The following is a 22,664-nucleotide window of genomic DNA, read 5'->3' on the forward strand; positions in this document are numbered from 1 at the left end:
GCATCTAGTTAATATATATCTATGGTCGCAACTCTTCTCTCTCTATGGCTCTGGCAGCATCTTTAGACAGATGAGGAAGCCGGAGCCAATACGTCATAGGCCACGCCCACTGGATACGAAGGCAGCGCGGGAGTCAGATGAGGTCAGGAACGTATGGCCGTCCCGTTGCTAGAACACGGCAGCGCCAAACATTTCACTGACTACTGCTTCCTCAACTTGGGCCAATACAGAGCTGGACTTGCTCAACGTCTGAAAATCAAGTCTGGATCAGTACCAACTCTCCTCGGCTCAGCTACAAACCTCGAAAAGGTAAGTTAACTAACGCCATATCATTGTGTTGCTTTACTGTATAAAATGTGTATGGTTACCTTGTTAGCATTATAATGTTGCTTTAGCATTAGCGCTACAGCTAACAGCCAAGTTATTGTCGCTAATGTTAAGGTAGATAGCATCAGTTATGTGTGTAAATACCATGGACCTATTACAGAGAAAGGACAGTGGACTAATACATGGCCGCCCATTCATTCCTATAAATACACACACTGTAAGTCGAGTGTGCATCTCAGCAAGCATGGGGCATCACACGAGAATGGGCACAATTCAACAAAGGGGCTACAGGCACTGATCTCCACTGCTTGGATACCAAGGGAATGCAATGTTTTACAATGTCTGCTCACCATACAACAAACGAATACAACTGTATTCTACCGGCCACTGGACCGCAGTAGTTGTAGCGTTTTACTGATGAGGAGATTGACCTGTTAAACTCATCCTAAATACATATGGTGCGTTCCTGGGAAACACGTGTTTTCGCACCCTTCTACCCTCTTGTACTCCCAGTTATAGCTGGTTATTTTCGGGCAAAAAAGTGTACCTGGAACACACTATTATAGGCATGTTTTCCCCTTAACACCTGATTCAAATCAAAGGGTTATTAGCCGATTTCTGCAGAGCTTGATGTCATGTATTGGGTTGTTAAGATGAACTATAAAATATGTAAACAAATCAAGGATGTAATATCATTTCATAGAACTCATTTTAAGTATTAGGCTAATGTAATTCACTAAACATGCTTCTTATATCTTCAAACAACTTGCACCTGGAATACATACAAGGTAAAAAATGGAGTACTGATTTTTCTTTGTTGTCTCTACGCAGGCCAGCTCATCAAGTGCTTACATTCAGCAGCTTCTCTCAAGGGATGTTGCCTGCCAGACGGAAAACCTGGAAACGCATATTTGTAGGCACAAAGCTATCCTTAAAGTCTATGCAGCCCCATTTTAAAAGTGAAGGTGTGTACATTACTCATTGAGTATTTTTTTTCTTTGATTTGGTAGATTCTAGGCAGCATAAATTCTAGGCTGATGCTAGATTCTTCCTGCGTTAAAAAGCCTGGTCCTCGTTGGAAAAGCATCATGACCAGCGCCCTGCTAAAACACGAGTCAAACTTGGGAGTTGCATTTCAAAGATGGAATCAGTCAAGAGCCCAGAAGGGTTTCAAGACAGAGGAGCTGGTTTATCCTTCTCAAACATCACTGAATTCATAATGTATGAATGTTAGCTGATCAGCTTAGAGGGAAGGACACGTTGTTGCTTTTTAGTGTCAAAATAGAATTATTGCGCTTGCCTCGCATGTCATGTGGTGCTCAGATCACTTTGCGCTGGTATTCGTTGAGTGTCCTTAACCTGGCCAACCACTTGAGCTTTGAGTCTATGGAGGAGGGTGCTGGAGGAGACGTCCTTCCCCAAAACTGTGAATCTTTGTCAGCAGTACACATTTTAAACCCTCTGTGTCAATGTTACATACATTTAAAGAACTTCTTTCACGTGTACAAATACACAATGCCTCCCTTTATGCAAATAATGTATCAAAACAATTACTTTTCCTTTTTTCTCCCTCTGCAGAAGACTGCGATGCCTTTGGAGACCGTAGCACTCAGCGCAACGCCACCTCAGAGAGTCTGGGTGTGGACGCCCCTGGCTCCTCCCACATGTCCAGTCACTGCAAGGAGCTGAAGATTCTGAGCGTCTACGGAAAAGGGGAGGACCCACTGGCGGTGGACGACCATGACACCCTCTTCACCGTGTCAGAAGTGGAGGCCCTGAACTCGCTGTCTGCGGACCACAGCGCGACCAAGAGCCTGGAGCGCGGCGAGCGGCTGGTCTGCCACGAGGAGCTGAGTGTGCAGGTTGGAAATAATCTTCTGATTCACCATCCAAAAGAGAGGCTTCCTCTGTTACAACTCTAAAACAAACCCATAGAAAGCACACACCTTTATGATTCAGTAGATGTTTTTACTGCCAATTATGCCCGTTTTATGCCCAACTAATCTGTCTTTAGTGGGGATCGACATCTATTCTGTGAAAATGAAAGAATATGTCTTGTGTGTGTTTCCTTCTTATGTGGAAAGCAGCAGACCCCAGACACCATTTCAATCAAGGTTGAAGAGGATATTGGTGGAGGCTTGCCCGCCGTAGGTTAGTAATACACATTGCATCTATTCAAGAAAACAACCTTTATCAACTGAGAATGTACTTGATTCTACCTGCGCTAAAAAGCCTGGTCCTCTTTGGAAAAGCATCATGACCAGCGCCCTGCTAAAACACGAGTCAAACTTCAGAGTTGCATTTCAAAGATGGAATCAGTCAAGAGCCCAGATGGGTTTCAAGACAGATGCCACATGAGCTGGTTTATCATTCTCAAACATCAATAAATTCATAATGCATGAATGTTAGCTGATCAGCTTAGAGGGAAGGACACGTTGTTGCTTTTTAGTGTCAAAATATAATTATTGCGCTTGTCTCGCATGTCATATTGTGATCAGATAACTTTGCGCTGGTGTTCGTTGAGTGTCCTTAACCTGGCCAACCATTTCAGCTTTGAGTCTAGGGAGGAGGGTGCTGGAGGTGACGGCCCTCTCCAAAACTGTGAATCTTTGTCAGCAGTACACATTTTAAACCCTCTGTGTCAATGTTGTGTACATTTAAAGAGTTTCTTTAACTTGTACAAATACACAATGCCTCCCTTTATGCAAATAATGTATCAAAACAATGACTTTTTCCTTTTTTTCTCCCTCTGCAGAAGACTGCGATGCCTTTGGAGACCGTAGCACTCAGTGTGGCGCCACCTCAGAGATTCTGGGTGTGGTCGCCCCTGGCTCCTCCCACTGGTCCAGTCGCTGCGAGGAATTGGTGGTTAGCAAAATAAAGATTATTTTTGCACTTGTAAATAGTTAATCGCGTTTTAACCTACACTCAGCTGTGAACTCATTCTTGCATGCGAGGGTCTTGAATCAAAAAAAAAAAAAAGCAGGCAAGACATTGAAATTGCAGGGCGTGCCAAGCCGCGACCGAACCAGCTTGGCATTGTGAAAACGCCTAATCTGTCGGTAGTGGAGATTGACAACTATTCTATGAAAATGAAAGAATGTCTTGTGTTTGTTTCCTTCTTTATGTGGAAAGCAGCAGACCCCAGACACCATTTCAATCAAGGTTGAAGAGGATATTGGTGGAGGCATGCCCGCCGTAGGTTAGTAATACACATTGCATCTACGCAAGAAAACAACTAACTTTGATAAACTGAGAATGTACTCGATTCTTCTACCTGCGCTAAAAAGCCTGGTCCTCTTTTGAAAAGCATCATCACCAGCGCCCTGCTAAAACACGAGTCAAACTTGGGAGTTGCATTTCAAAGATGGAATCAGTCAAGAGTCAAGAAGGGTTTCAAGACAGATGCCACATGAGCTGGTTTATCATTCTCAAACATCAATGAATTCATAATGCATGAATGTTAGCTGATCAGGTTAGAAGGGAAGGACACGTTGTTGCTTTTTAGTCTCAAAATATAATTATTGCGTTTGTCTCGCATGCCATGTTGTGATCAGATCACTTTGCGCTGGTGTTCGTTGAGTGTCCTTAACCTGGCCAACCACTTGAGCTTTGAGTCTAGGGAGGAGGGTGCTGGAGGAGACGGCCCTCTCCAAAACTGTGAATCTTTGTCAGCAGTACACATTTTAAAGCCTCTGTGTCAATGTTACATACATTTCAAGAGTTTCTTTCACGTGTACAAATACACAATGCCTCCATTTATGCAAATAATGTATCAAAACAATTGATTTTTCCTTTTTTTCTCCCTCTGCAGAAGTCTGCGATGCCTTTGGAGACCGTAGCAATCAGCGCAACGCCACCTCAGAGATTCTGGGTGTGGACGCCCCTGGCTCCTCCCACATGTCCAGTCACAGCGAGGACCTGCAGATTCTGAGCGTCTACGGAAAAGGGGAGGGCTCACTGGCGGAGGACGGCTATGACACCCTCTTCAGCGCGTCTGAAGTGGAGGCCCTGAACTCGCTGTCTGCGGACCACAGCGTGGCCAAGAGCCTGGAGCGCGGCGAGCTTTTATTTTAAAGAAATAAAAGCTTATTTAAAATTTCAGATAAGCACAAAAGGCTGGTCTGCAGCGAGGAGCTGAGTGTGCAGGTTGGAAATCATCTTCTCATTCACCATCCAAAAGAGAGGCTTCCACTGTTACAACTCTAAAACAAACCCATTGAAAGCCCACACCTTTATGATTCAGTAAACCAGGGTGTCCACGGAGGTCTTAAAAGTCTTAAAAAGTCTTAAATTCATTTTTCTAAATTGAAGGCCTTAAAAAGTCTTAAATTCGTCAAAAATGTCATATGCTGGTCTTATATTTATAACTCCGAGGTCTTAAATTTGTCGGGGCAGGGCTATTTAATATTTTTTTCTCGCGGGACTTTTCGGGAAGGAGATGTACGAGAGGCTACTTTCTTGCTAGCTGCATATATAAACGGATGTCTGCGCGCTTGCTAGCTAGTCTGCAACAATGGTTAAAAGCAAGTTCAACGTCAGTTGGCTGGAAGACGTCCGTTGCCAACCCAGAACAGGCCAGATGCATTCCGTGCAAAAGTAGCCTACATTCAAGCTCGGCACCATGGGGATTAAGGCTGTCGTCGGCCATATGCAGAGCCAAAAACATAAGACCTCTGCCAGGAGCCACACACAGACCCCAGCCATTTCTACGTTTTGCATCTCTGCCCCGGCGCCACCGCCGCAGACGGTCCGCGCTGCTAGCACTGACCTGAGGGTAGCATTTGGTGCGACACCAACACTGAAAGCAGAGGTGTTGTGGATTCTAAACACAGTGGTCAAGCACCAGTCCTACAACTCGAATGAGGGGATAGGAGATCTCTTCGGTTTGATGTTCCCTGACTCTCAAATCGCGAGCACCTTTACTGCTGGAAGGGACAAAACGGCGTATATAACTCGCTTCGGACTAGCGCCTTTCATCCGAAACGAGCTAATCTGCAGCGTCAACAAGGCTGATTTTGTTTTGATGTTTGAGACGTTGAACCACGCCACTAAAAGCAAGCAACTTGACGTGCACGTCCGATATTGGGTCGGAGATCAAGTGCATTCCCGGTACTTGGGCTCGCAATTCATGGGGCCCCACATATATGGGGGTAAAAGGGATGATGATGCATAATATTTTTTAGACAATATGCAGAATCTTTACACTCACGAATTAACACGGTCGGCTATTTTTGCCAGCACGCCACCCTAGCCATATTATGGGCAACCGTGTTCCCCTTGGCTGTGATTTGAACTTTTAATTCCTCGTAGGAGTTCATAATAATACATTGCTCGCCTTGGATGAAATACACCGCTCTTGCACGATTTATTTTGCATAAGGGTGAGTCAAATGACGCGAGAAACGCCCCTTTTATGTGAACGCGAATTGAACCTAAAGCGGAAAACCTGGTTCAACTAATTGAATCTAAAGTGAGCGTCGTGGTACCATTTTAACTGTGATTGCGAGTTGCGGCTCTGTCGAGCCAGGTTTTCCCAAGAAAGCCTGGGTATGTTCAACGAGGTTCGTGGTATACCCCCCAGGTCTTACTGAAGGCATTTATTTAATGGTGAAAATATTATTAATCAGTGGCGTAAATATCGACGGTCCAACCGGTGCAGCTGCCCGGGGGCCCAGACGCTGTCCCCCCCCCCCCCTCCCTCTCAACAACTCACAACTTGGGTGCACCATAAATACGTGCTGGTGCACCCAAATTAAAAATTTAGGCGCACCAGTGCACCCAAGGAAAAAGTTAGTCTGGAGCCCTGGAATATCACTTTCTGTTCAATAAACAGACAGAAAGTAAACTTGAATGAGTCTCATTGAGTGACACACATGCTATGCTTGGGTTGTAATACAGCGGGATCCCCCCTACCATCGCGGGTTTAAGGTCTTAAATTCCATTGAAGGTGGTATTAAAAAGGTCTTAAAGTCTTAAATTTGACTTGCTAAAACCTGCAGATACCCTGAGTAAACGCTTTACAACGCCAAATATACGCACAATTTTTCCCCTTTGTGATCCGCACGTTTACACTGACCGAGGTAACTAACCCTCTCTGACCCTACCCATATTGGCGGTTTCATGTTGATGTAAATGCGATGAGACAGCTTTGTGGTTCTAGGGGCGAGGCTTGGGTAGAGGTGTTGCCGCATTGTCTCTACAACAGAGACGATGCAGCGATATCAACATGAATAGTTGTAACTGGAGAGAAGGTGAAATCCGCAAGCTGCTGACCATCATGGGAGAGAAGGTGAGGCAGTCGCATTTAAAGAAGACGAAAAATGGTTGATCTAAGAGAAAGTACCAGACAAATTTTCCTTACAATGCTTCGTCAGCAAAGTGGTTAGCAAAATAAAGAATATGTTGGGATTTTTGCACTTGTAAATAGTTCATCGCGTTTTAGCCTACACTCAGCTGTGAATTCATTCTTTCATGTGAGGGTCTTGAATCAAAAAAATTATATATATATTTTTTGCAACTTCAGCTTGGCAGTGTTGCAAATTGCAGGGCGTGCCAAGCCGCGACCGAACCAGATTGGCAGTGTAAAAATGCCTAATCTGTCGTTATTGGGGATTGACATCTATTCTGTGAAAATGAAAGAATATGTATTTTGTGTGTTTCCTTCTTTATGTGGAAAGCAGCAGACATCAGACACCATTTCAATCAAGGTTGAAGAGGATATTGGTGGAGGCATGCCCGCCGTAGGTTAGTACACACAAAAAATGCAAGAAAACAATCTTTATAAACTGAGAATGTACTCGATTCTGCCTTCTCAGCAGGAGCCTTTAACCCTTGACCATCCAAAGGGCGACAAGGAAAATGCATAATCAACAAATAGAAGTTAGAAAGAATGTCAAAATATAATTCTTCCAACACACAAGTGTGTACAAAGTACATACTGTATACCTTTTGTGAAAACGATTAATTAAAAACATCACTTTCTCTCTTTCTCTGTTTTCCTCTCTGAAGAAGACAATGACATCAGAGACTGCAGCACGCAGCGCAGCGCCACCTCGGAGAGTCTGCGTGTGGACGCCCCTGGCTCCTCCCACGTGTCAAGTCACAGCGGGGAGCTGCGCATCCTGAGCGTCTACGGACAAGGGGAGGGCCCTCTGACGGTGGACGGCCATGACACCCTCTTTGTCGCGTCAGAACTAGATACCTTGAGCTCGCTGTCTGCTGACCACAGCGTGGCCAAGAGCCTGAACTGCAGCGTGAGGTTCGTCCGCCTTGAGGAGCTGACTGGGCATCAGGGTGGCCGCAAGGGCCGGCCCGGTGTCTTGTGTGGAAAGGTTATTCCCAACAATGCCAATATGATCGTCCACATGATGACTCACTCCGGGGAGAAGCCCTACAGGTGTGACCAATGCACAAAGCGCTTCAGTTATAGCTCCCACCTGAAGATTCACATGAGAACTCACTCCGGCGAGAAGCCCTGCAAGTGTGACCAATGCAAAAAGCGCTTCATTCGGACAATCGACCTGAATATCCACATGAGGACTCACTCCGGGGAGAAGCCCTACAGGTGTGACCAATGCAAGATGCGCTTCAGACAGAAACGCCACCTGAAATTCCACATGATGATTCACTCCGGCGAGAAGCCCTACAAGTGTGACCAATGCATGATGCGCTTCAGTCAGAATTACATCCTGAAGAACCACATGAGGACTCACTCCGGGGAGAAGCCCTACAGGTGTGACCAATGCACGAAGTGCTTCAGTCAGAAAGGCAGCCTGAATAACCACATGGGGACTCACTCCGGGGAGAAGCCCTACAGGTGTGACCAATGCACGAAGCGCTACCATCGGAAATGCGACCTGGAGATCCACATGAGAACTCACACCGGCGAGAAGCCCTACAGGTGTGACCAATGCACGAAGTGCTTCAGTCTGAAAGGCACCCTGAAGTTCCACAGGTCGACTCACTCTGGGGAGAAGCCCTACAGGTGTGACCAATGCACGAAGTGCTTCAGTCAGAAAGGCAGCCTGAATCTTCACATGAGGACTCACTCCGGGGGGAAGCCCTACAAGTGTGACCGATGCACAAAGGGCTTCAGTCTGAAATGCATCCTGAATATCCACATGAGAACTCACACCGGCGAGAAGCCCTACAAGTGTGACCAATGCACGAAGCACTACGGTCTGAAATCCCACCTGAAGCGCCACATGATGACTCACTCCGGGGAGAAGCCCTACAAGTGTGACCAATGCAAGATGCGCTTCAGTCTGAAAGACCACCTGAAGTACCACATGATGACTCACTCCGGGGAGAAGCCCTACAAGTGTGACCAATGCACGATGCGCTTCAGTCGGACAAGCAACCTGAAGATCCACATGAGGACTCACTCCGGGGAGAAGCCCTACAAGTGTGACCAATGCAAGATGCGCTTCAGTCTGAAAGACCACCTGAAGTACCACATGATGACTCACTCCGGGGAGAAGCCCTACAAGTGTGACCAATGCACGATGCGCTTCAGTCAGAATACCATCCTGAATAACCACATGAGGGCTCACTCCGGGGAGAAGTCCTACAAGTGTGACCATTGCACGAAGTGCTTCAGTCTGAAAGGCCCCCTGAAGCGCCACATGAGGACTCACTCCGAGGAGAAGCCCTACAAGTGTGACCAATGCACAAAGCGCTTCATTCGGACAGACCATCTGAAGATCCACATGAGGACTCACACCGGGGAGAAGCCCTGCGTGTGTCTGCAGTGCAAAGCCAGCTACAGCGACCCAAGCTCTTTGCGAGTGCACATGCTCAAGCACACTTTGGCACGGGGTAACGGGACGCTTTGATTGAGACCTATGTCCTGTATTGGTTGAAATTACTGCTTTTAGTTTTTCTTTTCATCACGATTAAACGCTTTCAACTTTTGATTCGCTTTCAGTTTTTATTGATAATCGATGTCTCTGTTTAACTCATTTCTAGGACACTTCTGACAGCAAAATATTTGATTTAATGTAGAGCTTGATCAGGGGAAGATACAGGCAGCAAAGTTACCAAGCATACAGTCAATGAGACGATGGTACATGATTCTTATAGGAAACGTTGACATCGTGGGTAAATACAAAGGAAACAAAGGTCAGGGGGAGGGGCCTTCGTGGAGTTTAGGATTGGCGAGAGGAGAGACCGAGTTAAATTGCAATTCACAATATGGGTGAAGTGGACATGGCTGCAAGACGGTTAAAGGAATCTACACAACAAAGAATTCTGGATTGGCCTCAGTATCAAACTTGGTGCCCACAGTTTCAAATGCAAACTATCTTAACACCTTTCAATTAGAGAGGGCGGGAGGTATCTAGGTCCATGGAGAATGCATAGAAATTTATTGAAATTGACTTATTCAAACAGGGTTCATATAATTGGTATATTAAAGTTATGCTTGACATTGCCACAACATTGTCATTACCGTTATCTTTGTTATTACAAAAAGCCTGCAAAGTTCACTTGTGAAGTAGACTGAGATTAAACCCCACATTATACATGATTGTGTTCATTCCACTGACCTTTCCACTCCGTGCGCTTAATGCTAACTACCTTGGATGGATTGTCTCATAATAGGTGATAATGGTTGAAGATGATCCATTTTAAAAGGTCCCTGGTTAAATGTCTAGATCTCAGTGATGCTCAGTTTAGGCCGGTCCTCCCTCTAGAATGCAGCATTATTCTAACGGGACAAAGTCAGAAGATTCCTAGCATTGGTCCCCCTTCACTCCCTGTTTGCAGCGGCGGCTGGTGATCCAATTCGTTGGTGGGGTGCAGTAATGGACGGGGGTCCTCCCCAAGAAAATATAGAATAGGTTCCTGGGATGCCCACTAGAAAAATGTATTCTGATTCATTGCCTACATCCTGAATTGCAGGGCCTGGACAAGCTTACACTGCTTTCACTTTCATTCCACTAGCCATTGCTATTTGACCCATGGTTTTTATTCTGATATTGAGGCATATCATGATCAATGTCCTATAGTGTTTTACCGGAGTCTCGAGGTCAATTTCAAATGCTGTTTGGGACCGTTGTATCATTTTTTTTTTATATGCTACAGGCCAAATGACTTAATTAACATGTAATTTACTTGTTCCTTTTAAGTATAACATTGCATGAGGAGTCCAATTCCTCCACTGACATGGGTAGAAAGTGCTTTTACGGCTCTCTGCTAGTTAACTATCTGTCACTTCTCTCTGCTTGTAGTTATGTTGCACAATGCACGAATGCTGCTGAGGGAGGTAGCCTATTTGATTCATTGGCTGAAATGTCCAATCAGCTCCAAATTACTGCAATGAGTTGAAACACAAGACACAGTATAGTGTCAAGTGTTTCTTTAATACTCTTGGTAGGATAACAAACCTACCATGATTTATCGTTCCTTATGTCGTATGGTCATGTACAGGGGTTGGGTTTGTGTCGGGTCTCTTCTTTTTCTGTTTACTAATTATTTGTGTGTGTGTGTGTGTGTGTGTGTGTGTGTGTGTGTGTGTGTGTGTGTGTGTGTGTGTGTGTGTGTGTGTGTGTGTGTGTGTGGGGGGGGGGGGGGGGGGGGGGGGGAGTTCATAAGCCAGAGGGAAACTTTGAACCAATGCAAAAGGCTTAAATTTGTTAAGAGCTGGAGCAGTGAATTTCTGTTTTTCTTTTCTTGTTTGATGGTTTCGGTTCATCTGTTCAAATATTGTGTTATTGTTTGGTCCAAAAGCTTTGATTTCTTTTAACAAACGAGCTGAACATCATCATCATCATAATTAAAAAAAAACGGTATCATTTGAACTTCATTATTTATTGCTCAGGATTTTTTCTTGCATTTATTCTGTTTGTATTATTTTATCCATGTTTAATAAAATCGATATTACGGGGAAAGGTTACCTCACCTTCCTCTTATTTTGCCCGCCCAGATTATTTGTCCCGCCGACCGCCCATGAGAAAATGAGTTAAGAACGTGTTCACATAGTTCTTTCCTTGAGAGACACCGTGGCTTGCAAACGAGCGAATGATCGCAGTTGCTCAGTGTTTGGATGTACAAAACCTCTAAAAAGTAAGTTAACTAACGCCATATCATTGTGTTGCTGTACTGTATATGGTTACCTTGTTAGCATTATAATGTTGCTTTAGCATTAGCGCTACCGCTAACAGCCAAGTTAGTGTCGCTAATGTAACGGTAGATAGCATCAGTTATGTGTGTAAATACCATGGACCTATTAAAGAAAGGACAGCGGACTAATACATTGCCGCCCATTCATAACTATAAATACACGCACTGTAACTCGAGTGTGCACCTCAGCAAGCAAGGGGCATCATACGAGAATGGGCACAATTCAACAAAGAGGGCACTGATCTGCTGCTTGGATATCAAGGGAATGCAATGTTTAACAATGTCTGCTCACCATACAACAAACGAATACAACTGTATTTTACCGGCCACTGGACCGCAGTAGTTCTAGCGTTTTACTGATGAGGAGATTGACCTGTAAAACTCATCCTAAATACATATGTTGCGTTTCTGGGAACCCGTGTTTTCGCACCCTTCTGCCCTCTTGTACTCCCAGTTATAGCTGGTTATTTACGGGCAAAAAAAGTGTACCTGGAACGCACTATTATGGGCATGTTTTCCCCTCCACACCGGATTCAAATCAAAGGGTTATTAGCAGATTTCTGCAGAGCTTGATGTCATGGTATTGAGTTGATGAGATGAACTTTAAAATATGTAAACAAATCAAGGATGTAATATCATTTCATAGAACACATTTTAAGTATTAGGCTAATGTAATTCACTAAACATGCTTCTCTTATATATTCTTACGATGCACCTGGAATGCATACAAGGTAGTAAATTTAGTACTGATTTTTCTTTGTTGTCTCTACGCAGGCCAGCTCATCAAGTGCTTGCATTCAGCAGCTTCTCTCAAGGGATGTTGCCTGCCAGACAGAAAACCTGGAAACGCATATTTGTAGGCACAAAGCTATCCTTAAAGGCCCACTATGCAACTTCGGGCATTTCTTCGCTGTTTTCTTGGTTTTGGCACGCACATTTCTCTACACAGCGCCCCCTAAAGCTTCGTAGTAGATATTTCACAACATTGTCGTAACAACTCGTTGACGACCCTTCCCCATGCACTTCTACGCGAGCCATGTGCATTTGTTTTCAAAGAAGCCGGCCAATGCGTGGAGCCATGTCCGAAGTAGATGTTCATAAAGTGTAGGCAAGGTTATACATTTTTAAAAGGGTGTATTTGTATTGGAATAAACATAAATCCATCCTTTTATAGTTGACGGGGAGAATTTATATCCTAGATTATAATTGTTTTATCTTAGGTTGAACAGAAAAATCAGTGTAAGAGGTTTGGCCAACATAATAATCTAAATAAACAAGAACCTGGATTCAGGGATTCAGTCTGTATCTGGGGGACGAGACAGACGAACAGCAAAACACCCATGGAACCAAAGGTGTTTATATGGTTGCAACCAAGCAAGCTAGAAACATACAGGGCTCACAACAAAACGGTCGAAAAAACAATTTTTACAGGGCTCACAACAAAATGATTGAGCAAACACATTTGTACAGAGACTATCAACATCAAGAATACCACGAAGACAAAGGCCACCCAAGGGTACTTTCAATTACAAAAGCAACACGGCCGAGTCGGCGTCTGATTTGCAGTCTTCTTTTTCTTTCAGTACACGCTATTCCTGAACAGCTTGCCCAACGTTTACTCGTGTCTGGCCTCTCTGCCGGTCAGTCTCCCTTTTCTCTTCTTCTGTTCCTCCGACATTGGGTTTCTCTGTCTCTTTTTAGTCGGCTGATCTATGATGAATATAACAATCCCTTAGTGACTTGTGTTTATATCGAGCCGGTTCCGTGTTTGGGGGTCTGTGCCGTAAAGCAATTCGTTACTTCGCGAGACCCGAGACTCCCGCGAGAGTGGGCGGCGGGTCGCCGGCAGAAACATATTCCTTTTCTCCGCCAAGATGCACAAGGGTGAGTCGAAACAACGAACAATCGAACAAATGTATAATAGAACCATCGCAATGACTCTTAGCCTGTTATATTAAGGTAAATCAAGCCAAAAAAGTTGCATAGTTCCCCTTTCACTCGTGTCTGATCTCTTTTCTGGTCCATTCTTCTTTTGTTCCACCGACGGTCGCCTTTTGGGTCCCTTATCAGTCGATTGATCCATGATGAATGCAACAATTGCCTCGCAACTGGCTGTTTATATCTAGCCGGTGTCATGTTTGGGTTGTGTGTCTGTGCCGTAAAGCATTTTCGAAACTACAATCTGACTACATTTTCGAGGATACTTCCGCTGCGTCACATCCGGAATGTCCCGGTCCGAGCAGATCAAGTTGCATATGCGCTTTTTCACTGAAGAGGCGACATGGGAAAATGACATACCCACCAATCGACCCAGAAATGGATGCAGAACCATCAGCATAACTCTCAACCTGCATACTTAATGTGATTTTGGCTAAAAAAAGTTGCATACTGGGCCTTTAAAGTCTATGCAGCCCCATTTTAAAAGTGAAGGTGTGTACATTACTCATTGAGTATTTTTTTTATTTGATTTGGTAGATTCTAGGCAGCATAGATTCTAGGCTGATGCTAAATTCTGACTGCGCTAAAAAGCCTGGTCCTCGTTGGAAAAGCATCATGACCAGTGCCCTGCTAAAACACGAGTCAAACTTGGGAGTTGCATTTCATAGATGGAATCAGTCAAGAGCCCAGAAGGGTTTCAAGACAGATGCCACATGAGCTGGTTTATCATTCTCAAACATCACTGAATTCATAATGTATGAATGTTAGCTGATCAGCTTAGAGGGAAGGACACGTTGTTGCTTTTTTGCGTCAAAATAGAATTATTGCGCTTGTCTCTCATGTCATGTTGTGATCAGATCACTTTGCGCTGGTGTTCGTTGAGTGTCCTTAACCTGGCCAACCACTTGAGCTTTGAGTCTAGGGAGGAGGGTGCTGGAGGAGACGTCCTTCCCCAAAACTGTGAATCTTTGTCAGCAGTACACATTTTAAACCCTCTGTCAATGTTGCATACATTTAAAGAGTTTCTTTCACATGTACAAATACACAATGCCTCCCTTTATGCAAATAATGTATCAAAACAATGACTTTTTCCTTTTTTTCTCCCTCTGCAGTAGACTGCGATGCCTTTGGAGACCGTAGCACTCAGCGCAACGCCACCTCAGAGAGTCTGGGTGTGGACGCCCCTGGCTCCTCCCACATGTCCAGCCACAGCGAGGAACTGAAGATTCTGAGCGTCTGCGGAAAAGGGGAGGGCCCTTTGGCGACGGACGGCTATGACACCCTCTTCACCGCGTCAGAAGTGGAGTTCCTGAACTCGCTGTCTGCGGACCAAAGCGTGGCCAAGACCCTGGAGCGCGGCGAGCGGCTGGTCTCCCACGAGGAGCTGAGTGTGAAGGTTGAAAATCATCTTCTTATTCACCCTCCAAAAGAGAGGCTTCCTCTGTTACAACTCTAAAACAAACCCATAGAAAGCTCACACCTTTATGATTCAGTGAACGTTTTTACACCGCCAAATATGCCCGTCTTATGCACAATTTTTCCCGTGTGATCCGCACGTTTACACTGACCGAGGTAACTAACCCTCTCTGACCCTACCCATATTGGCGGTTTCATGTTGATGTAAATGCGATAAGACAGCTTTGTGGTTCTAGGGGCGAGGCTTGGGTAGAGGTGTTGCTGCATTGTCTCTACAACAGAGACGATGCAGCGATATCAACATGAATAGTTGTAACTGGAGAAAAGGTGAAATCCGCAAGCTGCTGACCATCATGGGAGAGAAGGTGAGGCAGTCGCATTTAAAGAAGACGAAAAATGGTTGATCTCAGAGAAAGTACCAGACAAACTTTCCTTACAATGCTTCGTCAGCAAAGTGGTTAGCAAAATAAAAGAATATGTTGGGATTTTTGCACTTGTAAATAGTTAATCGCGTTTTAGCCTACACTCGGATGTGAACTCCTTCTTGCATGCGAGGGTCTTGAATCAAATTTCTTTTTTTGCAATTCATTGTAAAGTCCTCCAGTGTGTAGCCCCGCCTTCTCCTGTTAACCAAGAAAGCCAGCTCCGAGATGAAGGGGGATTTTATCAGATGGCAGGGTAAAAATGCCTAATCTGTCTTTAGTGGGGATTGACAATGATTCTGTGAAAATGAAAGAATATGTATTTTGTGTGTTTCCTTCTTTATGTGGAAAGCAGCAGACCCCAGACACCATTTCAATCAAGTTTGAAGAAGATATTGGTGGAGGCATGCCCGCCGTAGGTTAGTAATACACATTGCATCTATGCAAGAAAACAACCTGGATCAACTGAGAATGTACTCGAATCTGCCTTCTCAGCAGGAGCCTTTAACCCTTGACCATCCAAAGGGCGACAAGGAAAATGCATAATCAACAAATAGAAGTTAGAAAGAATGTCAAAATATAATTCTTGCAATACACAAGTGTGTACAAAGTACATACTGAATACCTTTTGTGAAAATGATTAATTAAAAACATCACTTTCTCTCTTTCTCTGTTTTCCTCTCTGAAGAAGACAATGACATCAGAGACTGCAGCACGCAGCGCGGCGCCACCTCGGAGAGTCTGCGTGTGGACGCCCCTGGCTCCTCCCACATGTCAAGTCACAGCGGGGAGCTGCGCATCCTGAGCGTTTACGGACAAGGGGAGGGCCCACTGGCGGTGGACGGCCATGACACCCTCTTTGCCGCGTCAGAACTGGAGGCCTTGAGCTCGCTGTCTGCGGACCGCAGCGTGGCTAAGAGCCTGAACTGCAGCGTGAGGCTCGTCCGCCTTGAGGAGCTGACTGGGCATCAGGGCGGCCGCAAGGGCTTGTGTGGAAAGGTTATTCCCAACAATGCCAATATGATCGTCAACATGAGGACCCACAACGACGAGTAGCCCTACAAGTGTGACCAATGCACAAAGCGCTTCAGTCTGAAAGGCCACCTGAATAGACACATGATGAATCACTCTGGGGGGAAGCCCTACAGGTGTGACCAATGCAAGATGGGCTTCAGTGATAGCTACGCCCTGAAGATCCACATGAGAACTCACTCCGGGGAGAAGCCCTACAAGTGTGACCAATGCATGAAGGGCTTCAGTCCTAAAGGCAGCCTGAATAGACACATGATGAATCGCTCTGGGGAGAAGCCCTACAAGTGTGACCAATGCGCAAAGCACTACAGTCATAGCTACACCCTCACGATGCACATGAGGACCCACACCGGCGAGAAACCCTACAGCTGTGACCATTGCAAAAAGCGCTTCGCTCGGCATGGCAACCTGAACGTCCACATGAGGACTCACTCCGGCGAGAAGCCCTACAAGTGTGACCAATGCACGAAGCGCTTCAGTCAGACAAGCCACCTGAAGAGCCACATGATGACTCACTCCGGCGAGATGCCCTACAAGTGTGACCAATGCACGAAGCGCTTCAGTCGGACAAGCCACCTGAAGATCCACCTGAGGACTCACTCCGGGGAGAAGCCCTACAGGTGTGACCAATGCACAAAGTGCTTCAGTCGGAAAAGCCACCTGAAGATCCACATGAGGACTCACTACGGGGAGAAGCCCTACAAGTGTGACCAATGCACGAAGTGCTTCAGTCAGAATGGCACCCTGAAGATCCACATGAGGACTCACTCCGGCGAGAAGCCCTACAGGTGTGACCAATGCCCGAAGCGCTTCAGTCGAGGCCGCGCCCTGAGGTTCCACATGTCGACTCACTTTGGGGAGATGCCCTACAGGTGTGACCAATGCACGAAGAGCTTCCAACGGAAATGCGACCTGGAGATCCACCTGAGGACTCACTCCGGTTAGAAGCCCTGCCTGTTAGTGCATTGCAACGCCAGCTACAGCGACCCAAGCAATTTGAGTGTGCACATGCTCAAGCACACGGGCAATGGGGTGCTTTCACACAGGGTAACGGGGCGCTTTGATTGAGAGCTCTGTCCGGTATTGGTCGAAATTACTGCTTTTAGTTTTTCTTTTTATCATGATTAAACACTTTCCTGCTTTTGATTCGCTTTGTTTTGTCATTTTAGTAATTTATGTGTGTGATAAAGAACTTATTTCTCTGATTCTTCTGGCAGCAAAATATTATGAAACGTTCACATCATTGGTAAATACAAAGGAAACATGTGAGGGGAGTATACCACGAACCTCGCTGAACATACCCAGGCTTTCTTGGGAAAACCTGGTTCGACAGAGACGCAACTCGCAGTCAGAGTTAAATGGTTCCACGACACTCACTTTAGATTAAATTAGTCGAACCAGGTTTTCCGCTTTAGGTTCAATGCGCATTCACATAAAAGGTGTGTTTATCACGTCATTTGACTCCCCCTTATGAAAAGTGAATGGGCGTGCGTGGTGTATTATTATGAATTCCTACGAGGAATTCGAAGTCCACATCACAGCCAAGGGGAACACCTTTGCCCATAATATGGCTAGGGTAGCGTGCTGGCAAAAGATAGCTGTCCGTGTTAATTCGTAAGTGAAAAGATTCTGCATATTGTCTAAAAATATCATGCATCATCATGCCTTTTAGCCCCATAGATGTGCTGCACGCAAGCTCCTACGAACATGGGGCCAAGTCAAGAATAAATAAATATTAAAATAATATTTAATGTGGTAAGTTGTAAGCATCCATTTGAATAATTTCAGGTGAATCTAGCCTGTATGATTTGCAATGGCCTAGGCTCCAACCTTAAGTCACATGTTGATTACCTGTAGCAAAGAAAACCAAATTTAATACGACTGGGAGGAGGACCGCTCCGCCGCCCTTCACCACTTCGGAGGAGCTGGCTCTCGCCAATAACGAAGGTCGGCCGATGATGGTAGGAGTGGAAGGGGGGGCGTCCTCTGACCCCACTGCCTCGACTTCCAAGGCCTTTGTAATGAGTATGTATTCATGTATTGGCAATGGACATCAATAATTGTCTTGCTAATCAAATTGTTGTGAAATTGTTGTAAATTAATTGTCATTTTTAGTTGAAGGTATAAACATTAGTTTGGAGGAGCTGCCGGCAATCAATCTCCAATCAGAGGTATATAACTATCAAAGCAAAGTGTCACGTACTCTTCTAAATGTTTAATTTCTGGACAGAATGTCCTATAATAGGTTTCCCTGATTCTTGCAGGAGACTGTCGCCCTGTGACTCCAGGGCGACTATGGAGGTGATTTTTTTTTTTTTTTTCTGAACAATTCTCACATCTATAGTATGAATTTGTAGAATAAAAAATGCCTGGGCCTAATTGTGTCACAGACATAGCGGTTATGTGTATGCGGCTGATGGTGGATGCTGCTGAAGGTGAATGCTGCTGATGGTGGATGCTGCTGAAGGTGAATGCTGCTGCTGGTGGCTGCTCCTGCTGGTGGCTTGAGCTGGCTGGGGCCGGATAACACTGCTGCTGCAGGTCGCTGCTGCTTGAGGCGATGGCTGCTTGAGCTGGCTGGTGGTGGCGAAGGATGGTGGTGTCGCCTTCTGCTGCTAGTGGTGGCGGCTTGTGCTGGCGACGGCTGTTGGTGGTGGTGGCGGCGGCAGCGATTGTTGTCCTTCCTTTCGACCTGATGCACTTTATGTTTGTGGAGTATTTTCTTTGTTTATTAATAACTTATAATATTCCTCCCTGTTCCTTCACTTTGTTCTTGTTTTACAAGTTAGATATAGGCCTACACGCACACCTGTTTACACATTTGTTGTTCTTGTAGCACACATGACTAACATTGTTTTATTTATTGATACCCCCTGGCTCTACTTTGCTGTTCTTGTTCACTTACTGTATGTTTGCTCTGTCGTTCTTAGTCCTTGTTCCCACTTGTTTTTGGTTCCACAAACCTCAGCCTGATATATCTGGCATCTCAAACACTGGGGCCAGGGCCCCGTTTCCCGATAACGATGGATCTTCGCTCGTAAGATCATTCTCCCGATCGATCATTTCTTTGGAGCGTTTCCCGAAACTCCTGTTAACGTGAACGTGCATTCGCTGCACTCACGACGATCGTAGGATTGTACCTGTCCGCTGACATGGTTCTTAAACGGGCTATGACGCAGGTGGAGACGCAGGAATGTCGCAGGAAAATGGGGTTAAAAAGGGTTAAAATATCTCCCCATCAAGGCCAACCGCAGAGTAGCCTACGAAAAGAATAGATTGCAATAATATGAATGCTAAAGATATTAAAACACAATTGATTAAGCCTAGGTCGACATATCAGTCCGAATCCTGAACGCACTGTGCATACATTTATTCACGGCATTTCCCCCCCTGAACTAATTCCATATTACAAAAATCCAAAATAGCTTGTGTGACAACTACATTTATCTTAGGCCCCGTTCACACGAAGCCGATTTCATGGCGAAACCGCAAAGGTCTTGTACGGTTCGGCCTTCCGTACGCACGAAGCCGGCGAATCCGGCTTCGGAGACACAGGAGTCTAGGAGTTGTCCACAGCATTTCCTCTCTATATCCGTAGGCATCTCCTTGCATTTGGTGCAAATGCACCAGGCTGACTGCTGTGGGTCACTTGGACCAGGCTGTTGTGGGTCAGATGTGGGATGAGGGATGGACATGGCCAGGAGGTCAAAGATGAGGGATGGTTCCCGTTCCAAACACAGCTCCAGCAGATGGTGGGAAGCTTCTAGGTTCAGGTTTCTGATTCGAACCTGGCCAGGAAATGTACAATTACTTATTACACATTTATACAGAAAATTGGCTCGCCTGATTTTTTTTTGTTAAAAGTATGACATGAAATAAACATACCTGCTCATTTGTGATTCGTTGAATCCTGATTGTTTCCACACGGGCCATGTCCTCTTGCCCTATCGTGTCAAGACCTCTCCGACCGCGACCTCGTCCCCTTCCTCTGCCCCTGCCTCTGCCCCTAGGCTGCCTGCCTCTAGCAGCAGGACGACCGCTGACCCTACATATCCCACGTCCTGTGCTGCTAGGACCTGGGACATAATCGTCCCCAGAGCCAGCTTGGCTCTCTTCTTGGACACTCTTATAATGCAAAAAAATAGCGTTATTGTAGTACAATTCATGACTTCAAAACGTCAGTATATAATATATTGATGACCAGGTTACTAGCTCTGGCAGCTTATGCTAACGAACTACAGTTGCAATTAGTCTGCTATCTTGCTTGGCTGATACAGCTACCTTTCTTAGGCCTACCAGCGCAATTGCAATGATTTTAAGATAACATACATGGTATGTCTGTGAGTAAGATGTTGATGCTATATATGTAGGCTACTTATGTAGCTATCAGCACTAATGTTTAATTACCTCGGAATCGGACATGGTGTTTCGTCTTCCTATCAATGTAACTGAATTCACATGAACGCGCATAACTGACGTTCGGTGGGAGGAGCTACAGCAGGTAGCGTGGCAGGGAGAGGCCAGAGAGCACGCGACGGAATCTCAACGGCTGTTTTCTCCAAAATCGCTCACCCTAGCTTTAAGCCCGCGGAGTCTCAGAAATCACATGCGAGCATGCGCATAAGGGCAGCCTTTATGCGCATGCTCGCCTCTTCTTATTTCATTTCTTCTGGATTTCTGTACCAGAAGCAGCGCCCCTTATGGGCCTGGAATGTGTACTACAGCGTTTCTACAGATCTACCCGGTTTCGCTTGGCTTCGTCTTTACGGAGATACTCCGAAACCGGATAGATCGAAACCGTAACGGTTTCGCCCGTTTCGGCTTCGGGGCCTTAGGCCCCGTCCACACGAAGCCGATTTCATGGCGAAACCGCAAAGGTCTTGTACGGTTCGGCCTTCCGTCCACACGAAGCCGGCGAATCCGCTGACCGAAACCGCAAACTTCTGAAACCACCCTCGGAGGTGGTTTCAAATCTATCCGGTTTCGTTTTGGTTTCGTGTGGACGCCTGAAACCGACTGAAACCGCAAACACTGACGTCATCGCCCCACCCCTCAACCTCCTAGCCAAGGGCTCTTAAGCCCGCGGAGATCACAACAAAAAAGATGATGGCGGACCACAAGCTTGTAATCGTTCTGCAGCATATCATGTCCCTTGTTGGGTTGCTAAGCCATTATTTATTGAGAATCTAGTTCGCCATCGTAGAAGAGCTGTTTGTTTGTGTTGTTAGTGGTTCGGGGGGCAGCCTTTATGCGCATGCTCGCCTCTTCTTCTTCTGGATTTGTGTACCAGAAGCAGCGCCCCTTATGGGCCTGGAATGTTTACAGCGTTTCTACAGATCTATCCGGTTTCGCTTGGCTTCGTCTTAACGGAGATACTTCGAAACCTGATAGATCGAAACCGTAACGGTTTCGCCCGTTTCGGCTTCGTGTGGACGGGGCCTTAATGTGCTGAATTTTTAAACATATAGGCCTATTTTGCGCAGCAAGAGAGCCGACTTTATCTGATTCAGCATAAGGTTGCATTGATTGGCTCTCTAGTATAGAATATTTGTAGACATTAAAAATGCAACGTTCCATTCATACATTATCATTCAAACGCGGCTATTGCTGACTCGATTAGGAGAGCTTGTGTGACCCCCAGGGGTACTTGTTTCTATAGTTTAGAGAATGATTAAACAATACTATCAAACTATATCCAGGTGTGTCCAATGAAGGCACAGAAATGGGACTGATGCAATCAATAAACATTTATTATACAATAATCAATGAACATGCTGGTTAGCAACAAGTGCAAATAAAACCCATGCAGTTAGCAGCAAATGAAAATCAAACACTAAAACACTGAAAACAAATACTGTTCCCACAAGAGATGATGTAAAAATGTCCATGGGCCACACAAGAAAGATATAATAAACAAAACAAACAAAAGACAAAACAATTTGGGTTAAAGGGCTACCACTAGCCGGTCTTCCCCCTAGTCTCCCAATTAGCCCACGATACGAGTGGCAGATGGTTATAGCACTCGTAGCAAGGTTACATTCAAATAGATACAAGTAGACGAATTCGGTCCTGGGAAAAACAGTGGCTGGTCGAACAGACGATGGCAATCCTCGTGTTTGGGCCAGCCCAGATGAACTAGACCAACAACTCCAGCACCAATGCGTTCACGTGTGGATGACGCAAAGCAGTGCACTCTCACCCGACGTGAGCTTTCCGTCCCTACACAAATAGCGAACGTGAAATGATCAATGCTAAAAACACTACTCCATACATTTGTATTAGACCAAGGGAGCCAGCACACTTACTGGCTGCTACCCCGTGTGACTCACAAATCGCTGTTATGCGCTCACGTGTCAGTCTCGTGGTTGTGTGTACCATTTACAAACTACTACAAACAGACAGTAGA

The 22,664-nt window shown here is 45.5% G+C and overlaps 1 long non-coding RNA gene and 2 pseudogenes across 1 annotated transcript; all 3 read left to right on the forward strand.

Annotated features, from left to right (window-relative positions):
• The window catches only part of LOC115541731 (zinc finger protein 271-like), a 29,120-nt pseudogene extending 19,741 nt beyond the window's left edge, over positions 1-9,379 (forward strand).
• Positions 89-1,951, forward strand: LOC115542430 (uncharacterized). Its single transcript, XR_003976542.1, has 3 exons — positions 89-309; positions 1,159-1,292; positions 1,906-1,951. It is a non-coding gene; the product is annotated as an uncharacterized LOC115542430 (long non-coding RNA).
• Positions 9,380-16,079: 6,700 nt separating the features above from the next.
• On the forward strand, positions 16,080-17,404 carry LOC115542366 (zinc finger protein 239-like; annotated as a pseudogene).
• Positions 17,405-22,664: the final 5,260 nt, after the last annotated feature.

The sequence above is a fragment of the Gadus morhua genome, chromosome 4, assembly GCF_902167405.1.
Source record: "Gadus morhua chromosome 4, gadMor3.0, whole genome shotgun sequence".
In the NCBI taxonomy this organism is placed as follows: Eukaryota; Metazoa; Chordata; class Actinopteri; order Gadiformes; family Gadidae; genus Gadus; species Gadus morhua.